Source organism: Heterocephalus glaber, unplaced genomic scaffold (assembly GCF_053883595.1).
Source record: "Heterocephalus glaber isolate CG9 unplaced genomic scaffold, H.glaber_assembly_v1.0 deba00001795, whole genome shotgun sequence".
NCBI classification, from domain to species: Eukaryota; Metazoa; Chordata; class Mammalia; order Rodentia; family Bathyergidae; genus Heterocephalus; species Heterocephalus glaber.
Genome location: NW_028258476.1, coordinates 3395019 through 3422436, shown reverse-complemented (window position 1 = coordinate 3422436; position 27418 = coordinate 3395019). Strand labels below are relative to the sequence as shown.

At 42.3% G+C, this 27418-nt stretch overlaps 1 long non-coding RNA gene and 1 pseudogene across 1 annotated transcript; both read left to right on the top strand.

Annotated features, from left to right (window-relative positions):
• Positions 1-5621: 5621 nt before the first annotated feature.
• On the top strand, positions 5622-7414 carry LOC147820830 (uncharacterized). Its single transcript, XR_015448153.1, has 2 exons — positions 5622-5681; positions 6803-7414. It is a non-coding gene; the product is annotated as an uncharacterized LOC147820830 (long non-coding RNA).
• An 8223-nt stretch (positions 7415-15637) lies between these two features.
• LOC101726040 (A-kinase anchor protein 2 pseudogene) lies at positions 15638-21214 on the top strand (annotated as a pseudogene).
• Positions 21215-27418: the final 6204 nt, after the last annotated feature.

The following is a 27418-nucleotide window of genomic DNA, read 5'->3' as shown; positions in this document are numbered from 1 at the left end:
ATATATGTTCCACTGATGTCTGGAAGGCAACATTAAAAACAAAAATAAGAGAACTAATTAGCTGAGAGCAAAATAGGCCCACATGGGAGAATAATGAGAAGAAAGCTCTCCCTTTGAAAGGGTCCAAAATCATTCTCTAGGGCACAGTGTGAGTTCCAAATTGACTGCATAATGCCTATATCTCAGGCAGGAAGGAAAAATATCTGGTGAAATGTGCCTACAAATTTCAGGGCTGCTAGACTATTACAGTTCACCGAGGATATGCGTGTGTGCATAGGTAGACAGAGACGTAGGTGCAGACTTCAGTGTGGACATGGACGCAGCACAGACACAGACATGACGTGTACAGACACAGACATAGTCATGCACATGGACGGAGACATAAATAGGAATCAGTGATGTGCCACGTCCTCTTACCAAGGCAGACAGGTCCTCCCCAAAGTTACACAGTCTCCCATCTGCAGTTTCTCCTTGATTCTAATCTTCACTCTCGCGTTTGTATTCTTTTCACCATCCTCTCCTGTAGGAATCATTACCTGTGAACTTCAAGGAAGCCTCGCCAGGGGCCCCATGCTGTCTGTGCTCACTGTCTGTGTTCACTGACTGACATTCAAGCCTCTGCAGACAGACACCCCATACAACTCCTCCAGCTTCTGCTGTACTCCAAGTAAAGTTTGTCTGTCAGATGAACGTTGAACGTGGTCCTCCCTGCTCTTTCCCATGCTTTGTTCCTCCATCTTTTTCCTCTGCAAATCTCAATTAATCTATTACCCTTTATGTGACATATCCTACAAATGAGATTTTAACAGACCCTTTGACACCCCAACTTGAGCCTCATACCCATACTCCCCACCAGCAATACACAATATGTATATACGGGTGGTAAATAAATTTTAAATATTCTATGTTTAGTATTAGCATAACCTCAAAGTTTACAAATAGTCATTCCCTAGGATTTAGGTCATCCTCTGGGACAGCGCAGTGATGTGTTTGGGCCACATCACCTTGCAGAGATCCGCTGCCACCATCTCAGCTGGAGTGACTTTGCTCAGGTTTCCAATGGACTTAGTTATGGGGAAGTGGCCAGGGTGCCCTTGCCTGGGCTGACACACAAGTCCGGTTCCTGATTCTTGGAACCATGGGGAGAAGAGCTCATCTGGTTCATGCCTGTGTCTTGAGCCAGGGCCGTAACTGAGCTGTAGATCTGCTTGGACTTGGGCAATGAGTCAGCAGGTTTGTGGCTTTCTAGTTATGTCACATTCAGCACAAAGCAGTCAGCCTAACAGGCCTCATCTCTGAACAACCGCCCTGCTTTTATGGACAGTTCTTTGATTATTTGTATATACAGACACAAAACAATACATTTAAAGTGGATTGGTCTTTTGCATTTCGTTCTAGGCTCTTTGTTTCTTCTCATGCTTTGTCTGCATTTGTAGAGAGGTTGATTTGTTTTCTAGAAAACTGTAAGAACTTAACTGTACTGTATGGATTTTAATAGTATTCCTGACTTATGTATTTCATTTTTCCTTAGCTGGTTATCCCCACCTCAACCCCTTTTTATTATGCCATACAGTGTTGTTGTTTGTGTGTGTGTGTGTGTGTGTGTGTGTGTTTTACTACGTGGTAAGAGTCATAATTTTTTTTTTGCCATTCTTAAAATATTTTACCCAATTACTTACAAAGAAATAATTAGGACCAGGTGCAGTGGTGCATGGCTGTAATCCCATGGGAGCCTGAGGCAAGAAGATTGGAAGTTTGCTTTCCAGTGGGGGCAACTTAGTGACTTAGGGAGATCCTGTCTCAAAAAATGGAAAAAGGGCTGGGCTTGCAGCTCAGTGCAAAAGTCCTTGAGTTCCATCCTCACTACTGCAATTTTAAGTAACAATTTACTATTGGTACTATAAACAAGGGGTAGTCATGGAAGAAACTAAATTAACAATCAGTAGATGGTGGTTCTGACAAAATGCATTAAGTCTGAATTAATTCTCCCCAGATCTCAGCATTATTCTCTCCCATACCTTGAGATGATGAAAACCTGACTATAGGAACATTCTCCCTCAGATAATTACTCTTTTCCTAGTTCCCATTGTTAATATTGAAATGGTACCTATGCCACTCTGACCTGACACTCCATGTAAATAAATAGTGCTGGTGATGTTACACCATACAGCTGCCTTATTATCCAAAGCCATGTCAGATTAATTGACGGTTTTGATGTTGACATTTGTGATGACAAAGTTATGGGCTTCTAATCCTCATCCTCCTTGGAACAGATGGTCTAGGCATCTGGATCAGAACAACTGATGTGAGCTGAGTAACCAGTATCTTGACTATACCTTCATGAAGCACACCCTCTGAAACAACATGAGCTATGACCAGGTAATTCCACAGCAGATTTCTGTAGAATGATAAGGCTAGGATGCTGTAATATTAATAGTGCCGAGAATGTGAGCGATGATGATTTAAGGTGTACATAAAGGTAATGCTAATATTAATAATTTTGATTTCTAAATTATTCCTCACATGCATAGTTATGCTTTAAGAATTGATGAGGAATACGTAAGTGCAAGACCCAAACTGCAGAATCAAGGAGAGTTTATTACTATTGTATTTGAGAGATGACTCATAGAGTGAGTTATAGTAGAACAGTTATGGAGTAAAGCATGCATATTGTCGAGGATAAACTAAGAGTGACAAAACCGTGTCAGTCTAGGAAGTGCACTTCTGAGGGGAGCTCACAAGGCTGGTACCAGACATGGAGCAAAGCCTCCCTCTCTACGGATGGCAAACACCAGTCAGTGGAGAGTGGAGCTCACTGTGAGCCCAGCAGGATCTAAGATGAGACCTTAATGGTCTTCGCCAAATTTTTCTGAGGTGAGACATGGAGAGAGAACTGTTTTGAAACCTAATGAGGAGTAGAGCATAGGAAAAGTAAGGCAGATGAGAGGCAGAGCAGTTTAGAGGAGGCTGGACATCAGGTAACATCAGATCCTGGGAATATGGACACGCATGCACACACACACACACACACACAGACACGCACACAGACACGCACACGCACACCCCTGGAGCATATAGCGCATACTAGGATTTATCTTCCACAAAGCAACTCTGACATTGTCAGATCAACATCGATTTTGAACCTGGAAAACTCCTGGGTTGTTCTCCAAGCCGAGAGAAGTTGACTTTGTCACATGATCACTTCTAAGTCTACTTCTCCTGCCTCTGAAAAGTTAGTTTAGTTGTTTAATCCCACCAGTACCATAGATGGGATTCTCGTTCTCCGACTTACTATCTTAACCAACTTTTTTTTTGTTTCTTGGTACCAGTAATTGAACTTGGGAGCCTGTGATTGCCAGGCAGGGGGCGGAACCACTGAGTTAAATCCCTGGCCCCTCTTAACCCACTTGTAAATGCTGATCCTTTCTCTTAATCTTCTGAAAGTGTGAAAATCCCAGTATTTCTCTCAAGGAAAGCCTATGCTAATACAAATGGCTGAATCAAAACCCTAAGGGAATAGCGGTTGAGGCAATTCTACAAAACAGAAAGAAAAATATGTCATGTGAACTATTAGATACCACTTGTTTAAATATCTACGTCTCCCCTCCCCTCAGCTTTATTATGCCAGGCAGTGCCCTAGCCTTATACAATTTGTCTTCTCTGCCTTTCTTTTCCTCACCTGTGCATTTCACTAAAGCTTCCCCAGGTCTATAATCCCTGAAAAATTTGGATTTTCACTGTAATGAGCCAATCAAGTGATTTCTCTCTCTCCTTCCTCTATTATATTTCATTCCTTCCTAAATTCTCATTAAGACCTCAACAAAAAGGCCTTGTACTTTTTAACCAGATCCACTCTCCTTAGAAAGCTGATAAAATTTACAAAAATTGATGTGCTAAAAGAAATCATCAACAAAGTGAAAAGGCAACCTACAGAGTGGGAAAATTTAGCAAGTGGTTCCTCAGACAAAGGACTACTATCTAGAACATATAAAGAATTGAAAAAAAACCAGACCCCCAAATTCAAAGACCCAATCCAAACATGGGCATTTGAAATGAACAGACATTTCTCAGATGAAGAAGCAGAAATGGCAAATAAGTATATGAAAAAATGTTCAACATCACTGGTCATTCGAGAGATGCAGATGAAAACAACACTGAGATTCCACCTCACCCCAGAAAGAATGGCTGCTATCAGGAAATCAACCAATAACAAATGCTGGCAGGGCTGTGGGGAGAAAGGAACCCTTCTCCACTGCTGGTGGGAGTGCAGACTGGGGCAACCACTGTGGAAATCTGTGTGGATATTCCTCAAAAAACTAGGATTAGAGGTCCCATTTGATCCAGCTATCCCCCTTCTAGGTATCTTCCAAAAAGAATTAAAAACATCACACCACAGCAATACATGGATACATGTGTGCCCATGTTTATGGCAGCACAATTTACAATAGCTAAATCATGGAAACAGCCCAAAGGCTCATTAACTGATGAGTGGATAAAAAAGATGTGGCTTTAAAAAATATATAATTGAGTACTATTCATCCATAAAGAAGGACAAACATGAGACATTTATAGCTAAATGGATACACCTGGAGAACATGCTCTTAAGTGAAATAAATCGGACACACATGTGTAAATGTCCCATTGTCTCTCTGGTGTGAGAAACTGGAAGTATAAATAAGGACCAAAATACATAGTAGATATTGTGAAATAAGAAGAAATTGTTCAAAATTACATCGAGTGTGAGATACTTTGTTAATAATTAAAATGTTTTATAGAAAAAAGCTATAGCATTATTAGGAAGTGAGTTGAGAGAATAGTAATCAAAAATATATTCTTTTAAGGTCATGATACATGCTGTATTTACCATAGCTATTCTCTAATTAATTTTGTTATGAAGAATTATTCTTCCATAAAACTGTTTTCATATTTTCTTTATTAATATCTACTTGTATTACATTAAAATAAAAAATTTAAAAAATCAATGTGCTAGCATTTCTTTATAGAGAATTTAACATGTTATCAACTCTCTATCAGAAACTTCCTTTGTATTAGCTTATCAATTCTGGGACATTTCTGGAGAGATATTTTATATTATCTCTACTGTAAAGTTAATAAGAACAAGAATGATAAGACATTTTTATCAGGTCATACATGTAATAGGTGGTAGAACCAGGGTTCTCATGAGGTTTGTTTGACTCTTTAACCAGTTTCTTAGCTGCTGTATTACACACAAATGCACACATTCAAGTGTAAGACAGCTGAGGGTTAGTGGGTTCTATGAAACTTGCTTCAAGCTAGATTTTACAGAGCCATAGAGCTAAGGTTTGAGGTGTGAACAAAAGAGAGGCTTGCGACTCGATCTCCAAAATTAAGTAAGGCAAATACTTTCCAGGAAGACCAAGATGGGAAGGGAAGGTGGGTATATTTCCACCTCACCCTCATTGCTAAGTCATATTTTGAGCTGTGAGCAGCTTCCTTGAGCTCTGCAGAGGGAGGCAGGTGAAGAAATGCAACTCATCACAGGTCAAGGAATGTGGGTGGCTGGAGGTGGGTCCCATACCCAGGTCTTGTCTCACAAGCTGGGGAAGAGCCCAGGGCCAGTATAAAAGATCTCAAGGCCAGAGGACCTCCATCCACTCACCTCCTGAGGTGCCCACATACCTGTGTTGCCTGTGACCTCGGTAAGTGTCCATTGGGTACAGGAACAAGAGCTTCTCTGGAGGGATGGCCAGATGAGACCAGGAGGGAAGGGTGGGTCATGCTCTAGGACCTGGAGTCCACAAGGACAAAGGGAGAGAGGCAGCAGGAAGTCAAAGAGGGGGAGGGTACAGATGCCAGGGGTGGGAGGTGGTGGGTCAATTGGAAATACAAAGAATTACATGGTTCTCCCTTTGTGGTGAGCCAGATTGATCTGCCACAGACTGAGCTCAAAGGGCAGAGGCATCAAAGCCCCAGCCAACATACTCTAGCAGCATAGCCAGCTTCTGGAAGTCCTGTCATCTTGGAGAGGGAAACTGTAACCTTCCCAACAAAGATGAATTGGGGGCAGTAGTTTCCAACCTTTAAAGAAAGAAACAAACAGAGAGTCCTTTGGAGCTTTTGAAAACGCACCAATTTATGGATCTGAACAGGAATTGGGAATCAATCTAAGAAGTTGAACACAACAGGTTGAGAATCCAGTACCAAGAGACTAGTTGAGGTCTCAGTACGCTAAAATAGCAGGGTACCAGGTTTGCTAAAGCAGGGTGCCTGAGTTCCAGTGGCAGGTCTGCATAGAAAGTGCTGTTCTTCAGGTTCTTCACAAACAAAGGGAGCTGGGGACACCAGCCAGGCTCTAAGGACATTTATGATTGTGCATGACCAAGCTTGTGCAAGACAAAATTACAGTGATGTTACTCCAAGAGAGAATTCTTCATTCTCATTCAGGAAAGTGTTACATCCTCAGGTTCCTAGACTGGACAGTTCAGGGTTCTGGGTAGCAGGGTGGAGAAATTGCCTTCTTCACTTCCTGTGTGTTAAATTTGGCAATTTTCTTCATGTGGTTTAAAGCCCAGATTTCCTTCTTTGTAAAAGACACACTCATAATCCACTATCTTAAAAAGAAACCACAAGACAGGAAGGAGATAGTGCAAGGGTATTTGCTAAATTGCTAGAAATATTAAAACATCCACAGATTAAATACTTAGGACTATACTTCAACAGTTCATCAAAATGAAGGAACTAGAAATGAAGCAGAACGGACAAGCGTGTCCAGGGGGCCTGTGGCTTGGTCTGACTGGATTTGACTCTCTCTCTCTCTCAGGTCCTGAACTACAGCCTTCCAAGATGTCCTGCCAGCAGAACCAGCAGCAGTGCCAGCCTCCTCCCAAGTGCACCCCCAAGTGCCCCACCCCCAAATGTCCCCCAAAGTGTCCCCCTAAGTGCCCCCCAGTCTCCTCCTGCTGCAGCCTTGGGTCTGGGGGCTGCTGTGGCTCCGGCTCCTCGGGCTGCTGCAGCTCTGGGGGTGGTGGCTGCTGCCTGAGTCACCACAGGCGCTGCAGGTCCCACTGCCACAGACCCCAGAGCTCTGGCTGCTGCAGCCAGCCCTCAGGGGGCTCCAGCTGCTGTGGAGGGGGCAGCAGCCAGCAGTCTGGAGGCTGCTGCTGAAGTGGACCCTGTTACTAGATGAGCAGACTCGAAGGCACCAAATGGCCACCTGTTTCCTCTTCCACCTGCCCCGTGCTGGTCCACCCCATGTTGCTGAGGGGACCTGGTGAGGGTTGAGCTCAAGCCTAGAAGATCCTTCTGTGTTGAGATCCTGCAGCCCTAGCATCTCCCCTGGGCATCTTAAAGTGCAGACCTTTATATCGCTCTGTAGCTTTCTTTTATTTGCACAGCCAAGCATGATATGAAACAATAAAACCAGAAATCTGCATTCTTTCTTTCCTTGACTGACTGTTATTCCTGCATCATTTTCCTTGTACTCTGTCCAGAGACATCTGTATCTACAACCACTTAAATATTCCCACTGTTCCCGTGACTATTCTCTATACTGAAACATTATTCACTTTACAGGCGTAAGTTGTATTAGGTATAAACAGTATTCTGCCTTACAGTATGGGAAACCAAAGCAGGCTGAGCCACACACAGAATTCATATCTGTTAATGCATAGCCAGTGCTTTTTTCATTAAGACTGGGAAAAGGTAGTCTAAAGGCAGTGATGCTTAACTTACCTGGAGAATAAAACACACTTCCTCACCACTTCATTGGAGGCATTTCTTTATTTAAGAAACCATCTTCCCTTAATTGCTAATACATGTTTGGAGGATCTTTGTACTAGGATTCCTACTGGACACCTGGACCTTAATGAGTCTCTCATCTAAATTTGTGAAGCATGCATTGTAGAATATTGTGGATTTCCCACATCTCATTCTGAACATAAGTTTAATTAAATATGAATGTAGATCAGCTATGTGTCCAGGACTGGACCATCTGGCCATGTTCATCTTCCCTCTTATCTTTCCATTCACATAGAATCATTTCTGATCTTTGTCCCCTATTGGCACCAGTCCCTTACAACTGCTCCTTCTCTCTGGTGCCAGCTTTTTCTTTACCAACAAATGAGTCACAGCATCTGACTTAGAACAGGTGATGGCTGGACAGCTGTTGCTCCAAGATACATCTAAACTTATTCACAGTCTAACCTTTGCCATTTGCTCCCCTCCTTCTCGCCAACCCAGAACTCAATTTAGCAACTAGCTTTGGAAAGTTCAAATCAAAATTTAACTAGTAACCATCCCTCCTTTGTTTTTTTGGATTTTGTTTATTGGTACCGGGGATAGAACTTGGGTCCATGTGCTTGCGAGGCAGGTGGCAGAACTGCTGAGCTAAATCCCCAGCCAACCATCCCTCCTTTGAATACTTCCTGCTTCATGAAGAAAGCACTTCCGAGACATTATATTGCATATTTTATTATGCATAGTGTCCCTTCCTAGAGTTTTAGATTTCGCTAAAACTGTTGCAACTATATATATGTACTTGTTATCTGCCTGTGTTAATGTCATATTTTAACTGTAAGGCGAAGGATTGGGCTGCTTAGCTTGTGCTGTACAGGGGCCATCCCTGTACCATGAACAGATCAGCAATTAGTTTGAATACTGTTCAGTACAAAGATAAGTAATTTCACTTGTTTGAAGAGATTCTTTAAGTGTGTGTGTGTGTGTGTGTGTGTGTGTGTGTGTGGTGATAGCTCTGCTGACCAGAGATAGTCCCATCTTCCCTGACATTAAAGTAAAGGGTTATTGATGAAAACTGTCATCTTTCTTCTCAAATATTGGAATGCAGCCATGGGTTTTGCACATTGTCACTTATTACTGAGTCCCTGTGGGAGTTTGCAGTGTGTGGAATATGGAGAATTCCCAAATGGTAGCAGGTTTCCCATGTCAGCACATCAAGCTGCTCAGATCTTTTGGTTTCTGGACCATAAGCAACAGGTGAAATTCAGAAACTACAACAGAAACAAAATTAGATTCTGTAAATGCAGTGGTATTTTATTCCAGTCCTGCTAGAACTTGGAGCTAACTAAAAATCCCAGGGCCTGTACCCTATTTCCCTCTATAAAACTTCTAGTTGTTTACAAAGTGATTCATAGCACAGAGCCCAGAGGAGCATTGCCTTCTCTTCTTTGGGTAGATGCGGAGTATGCCTGGCAGATACGTCATTTTGAGCACAGGCGAGAACAAGTGTTTCCAGCATTTCCATTCTGGGCAAAGAAGTGTTGGGCACGATGAGAAGTCTCAGGACTTTCCCTGAAGTGCTGCTCTGGTGGGTTTTTCTAGTGGAAATGCAGCTGCCTGACAGTGTGGATAAAGAAGGAGGCATATCAAATTCATGTCTTGTCCTTTAAGGGAGCAATATGCGCACTGAGAGGGAAAAGGTATTATCTCAGCTCACATGGAGGCCAGGAGAGGGACGGGAGTCTTCCTTTCATTCCAGGCTGGCTGCCTTGGGGTCTGGACTCTAGATGTGGGAGAAGCATGAGGAAGAAACAAGGGCATAATCCCAAGGACGCCTCTCTAACACAGCTGGTCACAGACCAGAAGGAACTCACTACTGCAGATTTTCTGCGGTGGTACATTTACTGAGCCTTTTCCCTTTAAATGTCTTCAGGCATATATACAGTTACGGACTGACATTAGTTTTTCTTGTGCATGGATTTCTTGGTGCTCATGCAGGGAAAGCATTTAACACAAACATGACATGCACTGGTTCCTACTGTGCGCCTTCTGTGAGGTGAACGTAAGGAGAAACTCCTGCTGAATCTTTCCACACATGGGGTCTGTGTCCTGTGTGAATCCTCCAATGTGTACTGAAAGGAGAGCTTTTACTGTGGGGGACAGGGGAAGGGGACGTTACCAGAACCTCTGCAGTGAGTCCTGGTCTCCTGCGAGCCACAGCAGCACACGGCGAATTATAGGAAAGGTAGAAAAATGAGACTGAGAAGAAGCTGAGCTTTGGGTCTGATCAGTGCTGCTCTGGGCAGCAAAGACAAAGCCCCCAGCTTACCACACCTTTTATTCAGTACATCGGGAGAAACAAATGTAACAAATGACTTGCAGAGAGTTCAATAGTTCACATTGGGATAAACAAGGTCTAACAGAAGGCTTGCAGAGAGTTCAGTACATCTCCGGCAAACAAGATGTTAATCAGTCCAAGAACAATGAGGAACTGAGCAGATGTTTGTTCTCCCAGGATGTTTCTTGTCCTGGAGAATCACAGCATCACTGGATCACTGAAGTCTCAGTTGTGACCGGAGGCCAAACCGGAGTTATTCTGTAGCTGGGCTGTAGGCAAGAGAACTAGGCTGACCAAATGATTTATCCCTAGAATTATGTAGCATTGCTCCCAACATTTTACTGATGCTTTCTCCACATCTTCCTGTGTGGACAGGGCTTTTCTCCTGTCTGGGTTCTCTGGAGAACTATAGGCTGAAGGCCCTTCTGCACTCACCTCATTGATGAGCTTCCACGTCTTTGTATATTCTTGTACAGGCGATGAAATTTGAACTGCCATAAACTCTTATCCCATAGTCAGGACACTTAGCAAGTTTCTCTCTAGCATGGGTTCTCAGGCGCACAGTGAGGCCTGCACTGCAGCTGAAGGTTTCTCACTTTTGGCAAATTCCTGCATATTCTCTTTTGTAGTTCACCTGACCTGAGATATTGATACAATCCTTCCTAAGCACTCTCTGATGACTTAGAATTCATCTACACTTTTCTCCAGCCGTGTCAGTTCTTCTCTTTTCTCTTAAGGTCTTCAGATTTGCATTCATTCTCACTGCATTTACCTTCATTAAAATGATGGAAATTTAGCAACAGCAACAAAAAACCAATTGAATCATGGTTAAGAATCCAATCCAGGATCCCCAATGGCATTGAGTTGCTGTGATCTGCCAGTATCCTCCAATATGGGAGAGACCTCCAGTCTTTCTTTCATTTACTTGACCTTTTGTAATAAGCCATGGGTTTGGTAGAACGTCCTTCAGTCTGGATTTAGGTGATGCTACTTTTTAAACTAGATTCAAATTATGCATTTCTGCAGTGATCCCCCAAAGAGTCGTGCTATGTGCTGTGTCCTACTCAGCCATGGTATCAAATCTCACGTGACTGATTGTTCCATTCCTGATGGTGTTACTTTGATTTCTTGGTTTAAAGGTGATGTCTTCTAGGTTTCCTAATTGTGTGGTTACTATTACTAATGTATGAGGAGATACTCTGAGGCTACTTAAATAATTGCATGAAAACTTTTTTGGGGCGAGGAATTTAGCTCAGTGGAGCCACTGCCTGCCTGGCAAAGGCAAATTCCCGAGTTCGATTCCTGATACCAAAAAAACCCAACTTTATTTCATATCCAGTGATGGTTCTCTTATGAAACCATTGTTGCCATAGTTTTGCTGGACTCACTGAGTGGGATTTGTATTTTATATATTGTGATTATATCCTGCTATCTGGCTGAGCTCTTACTATTAAAAGATACTCTTTACATTCTCCTCTCGTTTGTCAAAACTTTTATACAATTTCTCTAGATACTAAGAAGAACAAATATTATGGGAAAGGATCCACTCCCAAGTCCAAATTCTTCACACCTGAATAACCTTCTCCTGTCCTTCAGAACAGTTGTGGGGCTTTATGTTGTCATCCAGACCATGAGAGTACAAGGACAGAAGCTCATGCATCCTAAGTCTGAGTAGTGTTATAATCACTGTTATGTGAAATACATCAATGAATCTGGAAAACCTGTTTTCCAAATACAAGCGATTTCTTCCTTGTTTTCTTTGTATTTGTTTGACTGTTAGTAAAGTTGAACAGCTTTCCTTTCTCTGTGTATAAGACGAAAGTTATTTGTGCCCTTCACCTGTTAGCTTTTTATACTTTTATTTATCTTTAATGTGTAATATTTATTCATACAACAGTGATATTAACTGTTTATGTCATTCATATTTTGTATTTTTCTCTATTGACTCTCTTTGTCTGGGTTATGTGTTGCCTTGTAAATTTTATTTTTAAATAATTTAATTTATCAGTGGTTTTATCTATATATTTTTGAAGCTTATTACATAGTTCAAAATGGCAAAAATGCCTAATAATATAGCTTTCTTGATTTAATAATTTAAAACGCATATATGTCTATTACTTTTAGAGTAGCATTCACCAATTACGATTTAAAAGAAAGATTTTCAGGGGGAGAAAAATGAGAATTCATTTCCATGCTAGTCAGTGGTTCAGAGGTAGGAAAATGAGAAGGCACAGAGAAAAATTAATTCAGGGTGATTTTGTGACATGATTTCTGCAGTTATCTCGGCTGTTACCTACATAGATAACAGAATAAAAATGTAAGAGAAAGACTGGCTGGATGAGCAGTGACCCCAGAAAGCCTTGGCTAGTGAAATAGATCATCTCAAGCCACCCATAGCCAAGGTCCAGGCCAAAGGCTCAGCCTCACTGATGTCATCATCGCAATGCTGACATCACCCAAGTCCAAGCAGAAGGACAGCTGAGTCACTGTGCTGTCTCAACACAAAAACATGAACCAGATGAGCTCTTCGCCTCATCGTTCCAAGAACCAGGAACTACACTTCTGCGTCAGCCCAGGCAAGGAAAACCTGGCCATTTCCCTATGACTAAGTCCACTGGAAACCTGAGCAGAGGTCACTCCAGGTGAGATGGTGCAGATCCCTGCAGGGTGACGTGGCCAGCACACCTCACTGTGTGTCTCAGAGTGTGGTCCCCTGTGAGGATGACCTACATCACACAGAGCTGCTATTTGTGGAATTGGAAGTCAGCTAATGCTAGTGAGAAAATATGTGAAAATAAAATGCCCACCCATATGTACAAAATGTTGTACCAGTTGCTATTGGGGAATTTGAAATGTAAGGTTCAAGTGGTGCTGTCAAAGGATTTATCTGAGCCTCCTTTTTAAAAGATATGTCACATGCATCATAATAGAGCAATTGGGATTTCAATGATGTCATGTCTGAGAGGAAAAGATGGAGGAATGAAGGACAGGAGTAGAGAGGGCTATGTTCAAAGTTCAGCTAATAGACAAGCGGTGTTTCGGAAAAATCCAGGAGCTGGAGAGGCTGTTACTGCACAGAAGTGTGCTGTCAGTCACAGGATGAACATCTGGATGAGGAGCACTGCACGGAGCCCCAGATAGCACTTCCTTCCTTGAAGGGCAGGGGTGACTATTTCTAGAAGAGAGGATGGTGAGGAGAAGAAATATTGGGATTCCATGGGAGATTAGAGTGAATGAGAAACTGTACAGCGGGGAGGGCCTGTCCCTCAGGGAAGACCACACACTTCGAGACAGCTGATGCCTTAGCAATAGGATCTTGGACATGATTCTATCTGTATCTAAGTCTATGTCTATGTATCTATACAGGCATGGACACAGACAGATACATAGATATCACCAGTGAAGTGTAACAGTCTAAAGTAACCAAAATCTCATAAGTACATACAACTCCCCAGATGTGTTTCCTGCCCATTATCACCTGGTTATAGGTTTCAGTCACTATATAATCTGCCTCATCCCATGCTCAGGGAGATTATTTTGGATTCTTCCTGAAGGGAGAACTGCCTTCCCATAATTAATTCTAGAACTACTTTGGCTTCATCTAATTAAGTCTTTCATTTGTTTTTTTTCTTTTTGTAATGTGGAAGGGGCACCCACCGTATCCCAAATTGGCATCAGGCTTTATCTTTTTCTAAAAATGTTCAAATGCAAAATAAAATGCAGATAAAAGCATTCAGACAGGGCCGGAGATTTAGCTCCGTGGTGCCCCCACCTGCCTTGCAAGCGCAAGGTCCCGAGTTCGATCCCCGGTATCAAAAAAAAAAAAGAAAAGTGTTCAGACAGAACTCCTGTCCAGGTGGAAACTAAGCAGAAACCCTAAAAGTTCCCCTTGCACTTCAGTCTCTGCTTTTCTTTAAAGCTGCCTGGCCTCGGCCCCCTCTACTCAGGGATTTTTTCCCACCAGTTCTTGCAGCCCATGGAGAGGCTCAGCTTGGAGACATTTCACTGTCTCTCCTCCTCTCTGTTTGCCTATCCAGGGAACGCACCCTCTTCTGGTGTGTGATTCCTGCACAGCACATTCTCACTCTGCCACACAGGATGCCTTTTCCCTCCTGTGCCTCTACAGAGTTGTTTCTATATGAGACTATGTGAAATCTCTTAACTGAAAAACAGCCATTAAAAACTTAGATGCCTGTCTCCTGGAAACCTGCTGTGATCTAAAAACTAAAAGTGCATGCATTCCTTTTTAATTATAGATAGACTGATTTTGCATGAGGGTCCACTGTGTCACAGGACCTGGCTGGGCCCCACTCTTCTAGAATCCTGTTGTTCCTCACAGCACTCGGGAGTAATCCGCATCATTTCTACTGTAACATTCAGGGAACTGAGAATGAGAAGTGCAGTCGATTTCCACAAGGTCCCACAGCTGGAAGATGCCAGTGCCAGGTTTGTCTGACTCCAAATCCAGGCTCTCACTGGGGCAGATGCACACGCATGACCACACACACACACACACACACACACACATGATGGACCACACCAGGGACATTTAGAGGATTCTGCCATTGCACATGGAAGCAGACACAAGATCTGGTGACATGCATGTATTCATGTGATTTTGGTGATTTGGGTTCTAAATGTAGAGACCAGGGATGTTTACAGCCTTGGGTGATTTCTATGTCAAAGTGTATCCAGGAAATACAAGGCAAGCTTGTGGGAGATAAAACTAGTACAGAAACAAGACCGGAAGGTGAGGCAACTCCAGGAGAAATAGGCGGCATTGAGGGTGGAGTTGCCTGGAGCCATGAAGAGGGAGGCAGGTGAGGAGCACCCAGTCATCACAGTTACAGCATCATGGGAGTGGCTACAGCTGGCTCCTCCCATGTCTTGGTCCTGTCTCACGTGCTGAGGAACAGCCTGAGGCCAGGATAAAAGGGTTCAAGGGCACAGCATCTCCATCCACGCACCTCCTGCAGTGTCCACAGACAGGGAGCTCCTCAAGTTTGGTAAGTGTTCCCTGGGAACAGGAGCAGGGATTCCTTGAGGAGATCCTCAGACCAGAGCAGGACAGGAGGCTGGGCAGCCCCTGGAGGCTGGAGCACACTTAATTACAGAGCAAAGGGCAATGAGGCTTGCAGCCAGAAGCTGGCTGCTCTACCATGAGGACAAGGGGAGCCTTGTGATTCCTTCCTAGGCTCACAGATCCTCACACAGATCCTCAGCTGTTTGGGACTCTCAGGGTAAGGGAACAAGAACACCGGCTGATACCTTGATAGAATTTTAGAGAGTAAATTTGGATTGAGGAACCAGTGTGAGGTATGATTTTGGACAGCAAATCTGAAAACAAGGAGAGGATCCAAGGCGTTCATCTGGAGGCTGAGGCACACATGGGTATGGCATGGGCCTGGGAACACATTTTCAGAGCTTCACAGTAGAGAGAACACAGGGACTACAAGGATCTGTAGACCACGGAAGAGGTGCCATTTATGAGAACATTAGAGGCCGGGCTGTGAGTCAAGGGTCCACTGTACACACTTTCATTGACCCTCAGCTTCTGCCTTCATGGAGTGAGCAGGTCCGGAAATGGCCATCATCACTTCTCGTTCTGATTGCATGTGTGCGGATGTAGAACTATTTAGGGTGCTGAGAGGGTATTCTTTCTATTAACGAGTTATTTCAGGTTTAAGTTAGTCATTGTAGAACAATTTCAACATGTGGATGACATACAATGTGTTTTTCACCTTATAACGGTATTTGGCATTATTTCCTACTTGGTGAATGATGATCTCCTTCTAGTGAGGACAATAGTGCTGGGGATTTGTTTCTGTGCCTGACCCCGGTGATGTCATCACAATATGTGCAGTGGAAAGTAGTGGGAAGGACAAGCCTGGGCAGGGTGGCATACTTCCTGGATCTGACTTGGATTTGACTCTCCCTCAGCTCCAGAACACCTGATCAGCTGCCCAGATGTCCTGCCAGCAGAACCAGCAGCAGTGCCAGCCTCCTCCCAAGTGCACCCCCAAGTGCCCCACCCCCAAATGTCCCCCAAAGTGTCCCCCTAAGTGCCCCCCCGTCTCCTCCTGCTGCAGCCTTGGGTCTGGTGGCTGCTGTGGCTCCAGCTCCTCAGGCTGCTGCAGCTCTGGGGGTGGTGGCTGCTGCCTGAGTCACCACAGGCGCCGCAGGTCCCACTGTCACAGACCCCAGAGCTCTGGCTGCTGCAGCCAGCCCTCGGGGGGCTCCAGCTGCTGTGGAGGGGGCAGCAACCAGCAGTCTGGAGGCTGCTGCTGAAGAGGATCCTCAGTGTGGAAGAGCAGCATTCAGGACAGCAAACTGCACGAGGCATCATCCTTGTAGGTCTGCCTGAAAGCCTGAGAAATCCCAGAGTTGACTGAATTTGAGATCCGTTTATCCTCCCTGTGGTCTAAAAACTCAAACCTCTCCTCAATCCTATCAACTGGCTTTGGACTCCAACTTGGGGCTAGTCTTTGTCAAATATCCTCACTTACTCCAATCTTACTACTTACATTGTACACCTGGCTAATTAAAACAATAAAACAAGGAAAATGCTTAACATTTCTTTTATTAGGACCTTATTCTTCTTGGGTAGCTGTTATTCTCCTTACACTATGATCTGCTAGAGGTGACCTTGGACCTCAAAGGACATAGGGGCACTCAGGCTTGCGTTTGAATGAATGGGAGCCGGAGTAGGAAAGAGAAATGTTCCCAACTCTGTCGTATGACAACAAGCAGAGCAGAGCAGAGCAAAGATGCTTAGTTCGTGGGAGCTAGGAAGCATCCTAGGGTAAGAGTGGCAGAGAGGAAGGGGCGAGGCTCCCAACGTAGGTATGAGGCCACACTTTCATGACCCAGTCACACACTCAGAGGCGAGCCACCCCAGTCCCCCGGGTGGATCCCATAGTCATTCACTGTGACCACTCCATGCTAAGTGCTACCATTATTTTTTGTATTCTTGATGAAAGCCATCATAATTAGGGTGAGGGTAGATCTCAGTATCATTTTGGTTTGCACTGCCCTGATGGCTAAAGATGGTGGCCATTTTTCATAAATTTATCGGCAATTTATACTTTTTCTTTTGAGAAGTGTTCATTCGGTTCACTTGCCCATTTATTGATTAGCTTGCTTGTGCTTTTGATGGTGGAATCTTTGGGGTTCGTCATCTCCAGTGAAATAAGTCCGTCTCAGAAAGGCAAATAAGACAAGTTTCTCTTACACATGAAATGAAGAATGGGGGAGACAGAGACAGACAGAGAGAACATGTAAGTAGAAAGGGGAGGGTGAGAGAAGAGGAAAGGGATGGAAGGAGATGATCAAAGTACACTGCGCGCATGTCTGAAAATGTCACAGTGGCCTCATTACTCTGAATAATTAATATGCACTAATAAAAATACAACAAATAAAATGTTTAAATTATGCTTGAACGTTTTCCCTCTTACTATCCTTTCAACAAATATTGCTTTTCTTTCTCTCCCAACTCCAGTATAGCCTCTAAACTTTTTTTCTGAACACCCTATGTGTACCACATTTCTGAGCTTGTTACTGCACTTTTCAGCATGGTGGCTCTCTACAAAATAAGTCCTGTACCTCTCAAGGATTATGGTTAAATCTCAACAGAATATTTCCAACAACTTTCTTCTTATTTTATGGGATACAATATATAGCTCTTTGAATTGTGTCCTTGTGCCCTAATATTTACTCAGTTGGGTGGTCCTCTGATTCTTAGACGCAAGCTTAGAAAGGTCTAGTTGCTTTGCTAATAATTGGAAATGATTGGTCACTTAGAATCACACCTCTAGTCTAAGTTCAAAAATTGAAATATCTGGTCTGAGAAATAAAATCAAAGTCAAATTTGACATAGCGGTATGTTTGTCCCTGTCTCTGCTCCTGGGGACTGTTCAATCACAGCAGAAGGTGGAGTCGAGTTAGTCTACTCCTACAGCTTTCCAAATGGTTTTCTGGCAGTTGAATGAAAATCAGCACAGTCTTACGTGCTGGCACAATTTTCTTCTGATATAGGGACAACTAGAGAACAGAATCAAGTTCCTGATTCCTCTCCTTTCAGGCATCTTAAGATCTCTCCTCTCTGATGTGAGTGATGCCTCTCCAGAGAGATCTCTCCAAACACAGCCCTGGTTCCAAAATCTTCTCTTAGACAAGGGCTAAAGTGGCATAGGCCTCTTATTCTCTACAACGTGACCCATATTGGGCCACAGGACACATTCATTTGACCCGTTCTTGCAAAGGAACTATAAAATCAGCTTTATGTAGGAATAACCAAGAACTTCCTGAGCAGACTCAGGCCCTATTCCTCTGTGCTCCAAAATCAGGGAGACACCTGCAGGCTTCTCCCTGGGAAAAGAGAAAGAGGCAGAATCCCAAGCTCAAAGTCCTAGGAAATTCCCATTCCTCCCATTGTTTTCCATATCGTGCAAGTCCCAATTAGATAAAATTTTCCCTTTTGGTCTATAATTTTCATACAATTAAAACCATACCTTGAGCTTCTTGCAAATCAGAACAACATATTAACATAGTTTATATAAAGATTTAAATTATGAAAAAGCAGATGTTAGTTATCAATGGAGAAAAGATAGTTATTCAATATTTGGACTTTTGGAATTTGATTAACTGCAAAAAAAAAAAATCTAAATGCTCACTTAATACTGTTTTCCAAGACAAGTTTCAAGGGGTTAGTAAGTTTTTGGAGAAATTAAGTCACAATTAAAGAAATACTTGGGGTCAAATATTTTTCTTATCTCAGGATTGATAAAAACATTCTAAATGTAAAAAGTTAAATCAATCACAAAGAAAATAGGTATGTATACATACACATAGAATACATTTTACCAGACAAGAAGAGGAGAAAAGAGTTGCAAGATACAAAATCAAACTAATAAAAATCAGCAGCATTTTCAACTTCAATAAAAAACTTTCTGAGAAAGACATAAGATAGTAACTCCACTCACAGCAGCATAAATAAAGTAAAACAAAATGCCTAGGAATAAATTTAAGTAAGAAAGTGAGCAATGTATACAATTAAAATTAGAAAACACTGATGTAATATTATAGGGAACACAAGAAAAACACATTTTTGATGTTGAATGATTAGAGAAATAAATACTTTTTAATTGTTCATACAATTCAAAGCAATTTATAGATTGAATGTAATCTTATAAAAATAGCAATGCTATTCCTCACAGAAATAGAATGTTAAACACACATGGAAGCAAAAATTATCCTGAATAACCAAAGCAATCTGGAACACAAAGAACAAATCTGGAGACATCTACATACCTGTACTCAAAACATAGTACAGAACCATAGAACTTCACACACGTGGTACTCATGTAAGATTCACACATAGTCCAGAGGAGCAGAATAGAAAACCAAGAAATAAGTCCATGAATCTACGTCAACTTATCTTCAACAAGGGTATCAAAACCATGCAATGAACAAAGGACAATGTCTTCAATAATGGTGCTGGAAAAACGCGATGTCCACAGGCAAGCTAGAAGCCTATATTTCACTAGTTACAAAATTCAAAATGGATCACAGACCTAAATGTAAAACACGAAACTACAAGAAGAACACATAGGGAAAATGCTTTAAGTCATCATTATAATGAATGTTTTTTAGCCCAAACCTCTAAAGCATAGTCATTAAATCAAGAGTTAACACAGGCAAGCAGTGGCCAAGGGCCAGAGTACACCTCGGCTGCTCTCTAACAAGCCTTTCTGCAGGCCTCTGGGGTCCATCAACTCTGACAAGCCAGCCACCATCCTGAGACCAGCTTCCATGGTGGGACCTCCAGAAGATAGTGCGTCGATGCTCAAGGGGCAGAAAGTGCCATGTGTGCCGGAAACTCAGTCAGGTGGAGGAGGCCTAGGCATCCCCACCCCTCAGGGAAAGGAAGGGCTTTACAGTGAGCCCTCCAAACGTGGGCCCTTATCGAAACTGTGGGCAGAGGATGGAGAGTTTACGAGCGCCCATGCTGTCCTCACTGTGGTCAAGGATGGCGACCATGAGATTTTGGATCAGTTTTCAAGATCAGTCAATGTCTCTTTGACCCAAGAGGAGCTTGACTCAGGTTTGGATGAGTTGTCGGTGAGGTCCCAGGGTACCACGATCCTGGAGACCCTGTCCAACAATTTCAGCATGGACAACACCAGTGACAGTGGTGCCTCCAATGAGACAACCAATGCCCTCCAAGAAAACTCGCTGGCTGATTTCTCTCTGCCTCAGACTCCACAGATGGACAACCCCTCAGAGGGCCGAGAAGGGGTCTCGAAGTCATTTAGTGATCATGGTTTCTATTCCCCTTCCTCTGCCCTAGGAGATTCTCCATCCATGGATGACTCCTTGGAATATCAGGCTGGTCTTCTGGTGCAGAATGCCATTCAAGAAGCCATAGCCGAGCAGGTGGATAAGGCTGTGCCCCAAACCAGCGAGGATGGAGCAGAATGACAGGGACCGGAAGAAATTCTGAAGGAAACTGAAACCAAGGCTCCCAGCTCAGAGAAGCCTCAGAGCATGTTTGAGCCACCTCAGGTGTCCTCTCCCGTTCAAGAGAAAAGGGATGTATTACCAAAGAACCTACCTGCAGAGGACAGGGTGCTCAGGGAAAGGGGCCCTCCCAGCTGCTGCCAGCTGTGCAGCTCAGCGGCCCAATCGCCATGGAGGAGACCAGGCCCCAAGGAGGCTACTTCAGCAAGTACTCGGGGGCAGCTGAGCTGAGAAGCACAGCCTCCCTCCTGGCTACTCAAGACTCTGACTTGATGGTTGGGTCCTTCAAGCTGAGGTCAAGGAAGCAGTGGACTTTGTCCATGATCGAGGAGGAGATTCGAGCGGCCCAGGAGAGGGAAGAGGAGCTGAAGCAACAGAAACAAGTGCTGCAGAGCACCCCAAGCCCCAGGACCAGGAGCGCCCCGTCACTGGCCTCCAGAACCTCCTGCTACAAAGCAGCCCCAGGTTCTTGAGGCCACACGAGTAAACCGAAGAAAGAGCGCACTGGCCTTGTGCTGGGAGGCAGGGATCTACGCCAATCAGGAGGAAGAAGACAACGAATACATTTCCTTCGGCCCAGGAAACTTCTTTGGTGCTTGGGATACCAAGAAACCAAGAAATTCTCCAATCAAAGCATTTTAATGGACTGCTTATGAAAGTGCTTACAAACTCACCAGTCCCAATGTGGACCAGAAGCTGCAATACACAATGTTGAAAAATAAAGTGAAAAGAATGTCCACCCATCAAACTCTGAGACCCAGGAGTCGTAAGAGAAAGGATTTCTACGGGTCTCAAAGACGACTCTGGATTTGGATTACTCTCCAGTTGATCCAAAAGAGCAAAGACAATACAAGCAAATTAACATAGTTGCTGTTGGCCGAGCACAGACAGCCTTGCTGGCTGATGGGGAAACACAGTCGTGATAGAGCCATTCAGAGAGCAGTAGGCTGTGTAGTCTACACAGCAATAGAACATTTCTCTGAGCAGCTTCCTATTCCTGGCTCATGACATCAGTAGTGTAGTGTTGACTACATTGTTTTCCAGCGGCCATAAAATCAGTGACGTTTCTCTCCATAGTTGTCCAAAAGAGACAGCTGTGATTTGGTTTCTCTTACACTTATTTTTAACTGGGAACAATCAATGATTGCAATACATGAAAACTCATATTTTTAAGCCTTTCTTCACATTGCAGATGCAGTCTATTCTGCACTAGGAGGTTGAGAAAGATGGGGGAAGAAAGCCAAACCAAATGGATTATTTTAGGGTTAGGATCTTGTCTGCTTCTACTATTGATTGATCTGCAGTTTAGGAGACCACATTTTCACAATTATGTTTCTTCATAAGAAAACCATATTTAGTGGGCAACAACTATTTTTAGGATGGCAAAGGGGTACATAAACATGGATAAAATCTGTACACATTGAACAGCTTCGTTCAAGATGGTAGGGGTATTTTCAGAGTGGAGGTAATTGGAAAAAGCGCAAACTCTGCCTCAGAGAGGTAGGTGATAAGAAATAAAAAGGTGTTTATAGCTATTTTGTATTATAAAATGGGCCTTAGAGGTAGTAAGGAGAAGGATAGGTTGTTGTGAATCAACCACAAAGGAAACTTTAAAGTCATGAAGGTAGAGAAAGAAAAAGGGAGGGAGGGGAAAGAATGGGGAAATAAGGAAGGAAGAGAGATTTTTTTTTTCCTGAGCAACCAGTGTTTTTCAGGATGATAAAGAGACAAAGAAATTTAAGTGCAGGCTTGGAATCATCTACAAATCCTACAGATGGGGTGGGTATGTGTACACCTTTGTGTATTTGTGTAAAGAGTATATGTTCACAAGGTGTGTGTGTGTGTGTGTGTGTGTGTGTGTGTTGTTAAATTTCCAGATTGACTGTGGCACCTGGGTGTACAGTTATTTCCTCCAAAGCTATTTGCCAGCTATGGGAGTGAGTGAGAATTTCTTTTTTATGAAAAGGGATATAGAGGCACCGAGCTGATACAGTATTTGTAATATTAAATTGACCTAACATGTTATTTGCATGAGTCACAATTGCAAAGTTTTGAGCAGTTTTGTAATTTGACATGTAGGAATAGATCCTATTTATTCTCATACTTTGTATTCATGCTTAGTATACTATAGAAGACGCCAGCTTTACTCTTTCTGTCATTTAAAGCAATATGATAAGGGCATGCACTAACTGGGTGCCCTACATTTCTGGATGAGAAAATGTTCAATTTCGGGCCATGAGAAAACAAAACAAAAAAACAACTAACCAGCCTTCATTATTTTTCCTTTGTTTCAAAACTATGGTTTTTTTAAAAGCAATAATTAAATCAGACCTCACTAAAATTAAAAAAAAAAAAAGAGTTAACAAATGAGATCATGTCAAGCTAAAGCGCTCCTATACAGCAAAGACAACCAACAATCAGTGAAGTTAAAAGATGGCTTGGAGGCTGAGGGAAATCTGTGCCAACTGTTCATCCAACAAGGGGTTAATAATACAGACTCTACAAAGATCTCAAAACACTCAAAAAGAACAGCATTTTGAGCAACACTATTTCTCAAAAGAAGATATACAAATGGCCAACGAGTATATAAAAAACATGTGTGTGACATCACTTATCACCAGGAAAATGCAAGTCACAGCAGTAATGAGATAGCACCTCATTCTAGTTAGAACTATAATCAAAACCACAAAAAGCAACGAGTACGGGAGAGGATTTGGAGAAAGGGAAACTCTTACCACTAGTGGCAATTCAGTTGGTACAGTCTTTATGGAAAACAGTATGGAGAGTTTCAAAACACACATTCGAAGTACTATGTGATCAGCTATCCCATTTCTGGTCATATATCCAAAGCAAATGAAATTAGAAAATCAAAGAGATACTTAAATTCCTGTGTTCAAGCACAACAACGAAGAGAGGGAATCAAGGAGTCCGTGCACAGATGAGTCGGTTAAAAAAGTAAACTATGTGGGTTGCAAATATCTTCTTGTAATCTGTATTTTACATTTTCACTCTTTGTGATGTTTTCTGATGAAAGAAGATTTAATTTTAATATATATGATTCAACTCATGTTTTTTATATTGCACCTCTGCTGTGAACGCATATTTGCTTGCCAAAAGTCCATAAGGTTATTCTATTAAATAATTTTTGAAGATGTTTAATAAGTGTTTAGATTTCTGTTTTCTACATTAGGGTTTTCATTTATAGAAACTGTTTTCCTTATACGGTGTGAGAGAGAGGTGTTTATTTATTGTTAAAAAAGATCGTAATCTTAGGTGAAATAGATAGGACATGCATGTGAAAACACCAAATGGTTTCTCTAGTGTGGGAAACTGAAAGTGCAAATGAGGACCAAATTGTATAGTTGATGTTGTAAAATAGGAGGAAGAGGTTCAAAGGGGAAGGGAGACTCATGAGGGGACATGGAGGAAAGGAAAGAAGGGAAAGAAAAAATGAGAAAAGAAGGAAAAAATGGAAACAATGCTTTTGTAAATAGAGAGGGGTGGAGGAGTGGAAGGGAGGGAAGGGAAATGGGAAAAAATAGAGATTTGGCACAAAATGACTTGATGAGTTGTTCACCTTTATGCATCTTTCCTGAACCTGACACGTTTCAAGTGCCCATATGTGATGGGTTTATGAGTTTACTTTTAGTTATTACACCCATTACACTGCTCCTTCACCAGTAGCCCACAGTCATTACTCCAATTGTCATACAATTATATTTGATATTTTGACTCAAGTTCCCTTGTCTCCTCTCCCTCTTCATCTTCCTCTTTCTTCTTGCTCTTCTTCTCCTCCTTGTTCCTCCTCCTCCTCCCCCTCTTCCTCCTCCTCCGCCTCCTCCTTCATGAGGCTCCTGTCTATTGTGGGGCTTTTGCTATTTCTCATAAGTCAGATTCAGTTTGCTCGGTTACTTTTAATTTATTTTGATTTCATTGAAATAGAATTTACATCTTTAAGACAACACTACAGTAATCCGTACATATGACGTGGCTTTTCATTTGTTCTGAGCTAATTTAATATTTTTAATAAGGTGTTCTAATTTTGTCCATTTGTACTTCTTTTGAGATATTTATTCTTATATAGCTCATATTTTTTGTCACCAATATACAGTCATGTGTCATGTAACAAATGTCATCTCCATCGATAGTAAACCAGGATATAATGGTGATCCCATAATGTTATAATGGAGCTGAAAAATTCCTACAGTCTAGTGATGTCATAGTCATCATAACTTTGTAGCACCATGCATCACTCATATGTTGGTTGTAATGTTGGTGTAAACAAAATTACTATGCTGCCTGTCATATAAAGTACAGCATAGAAAATTACAGTGTGTCGTATCTGCAGTATTATCTACTTGATAATATACAACTATGCAATGGTTTATATATTTACTATACTGTATTTTATCTTATTTTTAAAGACTTTCATTTTTGCTCTGTGCTTCCCACTGCCATGCCATGCCTACTCTTTCCCTTATGTAATTCCGCTCTGCCATGCTGCCCTGTCTTGGAGCCAGCTGACTATAGACTGAAACCTATACAAACTGTAGCCAAAATAAACATTTCTTCCTTAGAAAAAAATATTAAATATTCAAAACATTTTTTTATTTTAACTGATATATAAAAATGGTACACCTTTATGAGTCACCATGTAATATTTCAATGTATACACTGTGTAATGTCCAAAGTAGGATGAATGTATCTCTTTCTTCAAGCGTTTATTTTTTTGTGATAAAAAGATTAAAAGTACATTCTTCTAGCTTTTAAAAAATATATAGTACATCATTACTATCTGTAGTCTCCTTACTGTGCAGTATAACACAACTTCTCTCTACTGTCTACACCTTAGTACTCATTAATTAACATTTCCCCTATCAATGGCCCCAGGCTCTGCTCATCACCATTCTGCTATCAGCTTTATACTCCTACTTGTTAAAAATGAGAGTTTGTTATAAAGAATATGCTGTTGTTACTGCATATTTATTTCATCTCTTAATTGGGTCATTTCCTCTTAGGCTTGATTGAATCTTGTGCTCTTTTGTTCAGCATGGCCTTTTTTCATACAAAACCCACTGCTAATGTCGCTACATTTAGGAGAAGCCACGTTTAGTGTCCTGGAAACAAAATTAAAGGTGATTAAGGGGTATGAAGGTGGAACTTCAATGATGGTGGCTGCTCACTACTCCAGCATATCTAATTCCACCATTGCTATGATTTTGAACAAGAACATAGTGACAGAAGCTGTTAAAGGATCTGCTTTCGTGAATGAGACTAACAAAATAATTAATCATGGTCTACATCAGGTATGAAGAAACCGCTAACTACCTGAACTGAAGACCAGATGTGAAAGCACAACCCTCTCACCACTGAAATGACCATGGCCAAACCAAAGTTTGTGACATGAAAGAAAAGGCTGAACTTGACTATGATATTGAATTTACTGCTAGGTCTGGATGGTTTGAAGGGTTGAGGAAATGCTACTCATTATATAATGGGAAAGTGAGATGAAATTCTGGGAGTACTGATGTGGAGGCTACTGAAGAATTTTTTGAAACTGTAGATAAGTTGATGTAGAGGAAAACTGCTTGCCAGAGAAAATTTTCAATATGGATAAAGACTGCCTATTTTGGAAATGAATGCCCAAAAGGACTTTCGTCCATAAGAAGATGAATTCAATGCCAGGTTTCAAGAGATATACAGATAAGATAAATCTCGCTTGGGGGCAATACTTCAGGGCCCGGTGAGAACCCCAGGGCCCCAAGCATATCAGTTGCACACACCAGTATACGACAGCAGCAGAAAGTCAAGCATAACTGAGGCTGTGCTTACTTCAGCAGCACGTATACTAAAAAGAATAATGGAGCTCCCCTTCCAAGATGTCTTCTTCAATTGTTATGCCACTGAAATGGATAAGTGCTACTTGGAGGATAACATCCTTTAATCGGTGATCCATCTCCTCAAATACCACTTCTTTGATCCAACTGATGGATCCAAGTCTTATCAAGGATTAGAAGGCCAGCTTGTTGAGGAGGACACTGGCTCAGGCTGTTGCTGGAACCAAGGAAGACACTGAGACAACTCTGGAAGGGTTACAACAGTCATGACTAAGTCCAGAACTTGGCTTGGCCTTCAGGTGATGACAGCAAGGAGTGTGTGTATGAGTGGCATCTGGAAGAAGACACTCAGGAAGTTTGTCCATGACTTCAAGAGATTTGCTATGGATGAGAATGTGGCAGGAACCAGCAAGGTTGTGGTTGAGATGGCAAGCCAGTGTAACCTGGGTGTGGATGGGGTTGATACTGAAGAGCCCCTGGAGGAGGTTCCTGAGAAATTGGCTACTGAGAAATTGTTGCAACTGGAACAGGAATGCGTAGTGAAGGAAAGGCACCCAAAAAGCAAACTGCAGCAGAAGACAAACAAATTTCAAAAGGTTCTTCTGAGGGATTCAGCAGAATTTGTTGCAGACTTCAGCAAGCTCCTTAAAAAGTTTGGAAACCTGGACTTTGATACTAAAGGATTTTCACTAATGGAGAGGAACGTTCACAGTGCATTATCTGCTTACAAGCAAATTTATGGTGCAAAAAAGGGAACAAACCAATCAAACTGCCATGGACATGTTTCTAAAGAGTGACACAAGCCACAGACACGTCCTTGAGGAGGGATTCCAGAAGAAGGCATTGTCATACAAGACGCCCCTGTGTGCATGTCACTGCCCCTCATGACTTTGCTGGGACACCAGACCATATTGATGATCCTGATCTTGTGGAGCCCTGGGCTAATGCATGTGTTTGTGTCTTAGGTTTCAACAAAAAACATTTAAAAAGTTAAAAATTGAATAAAAAT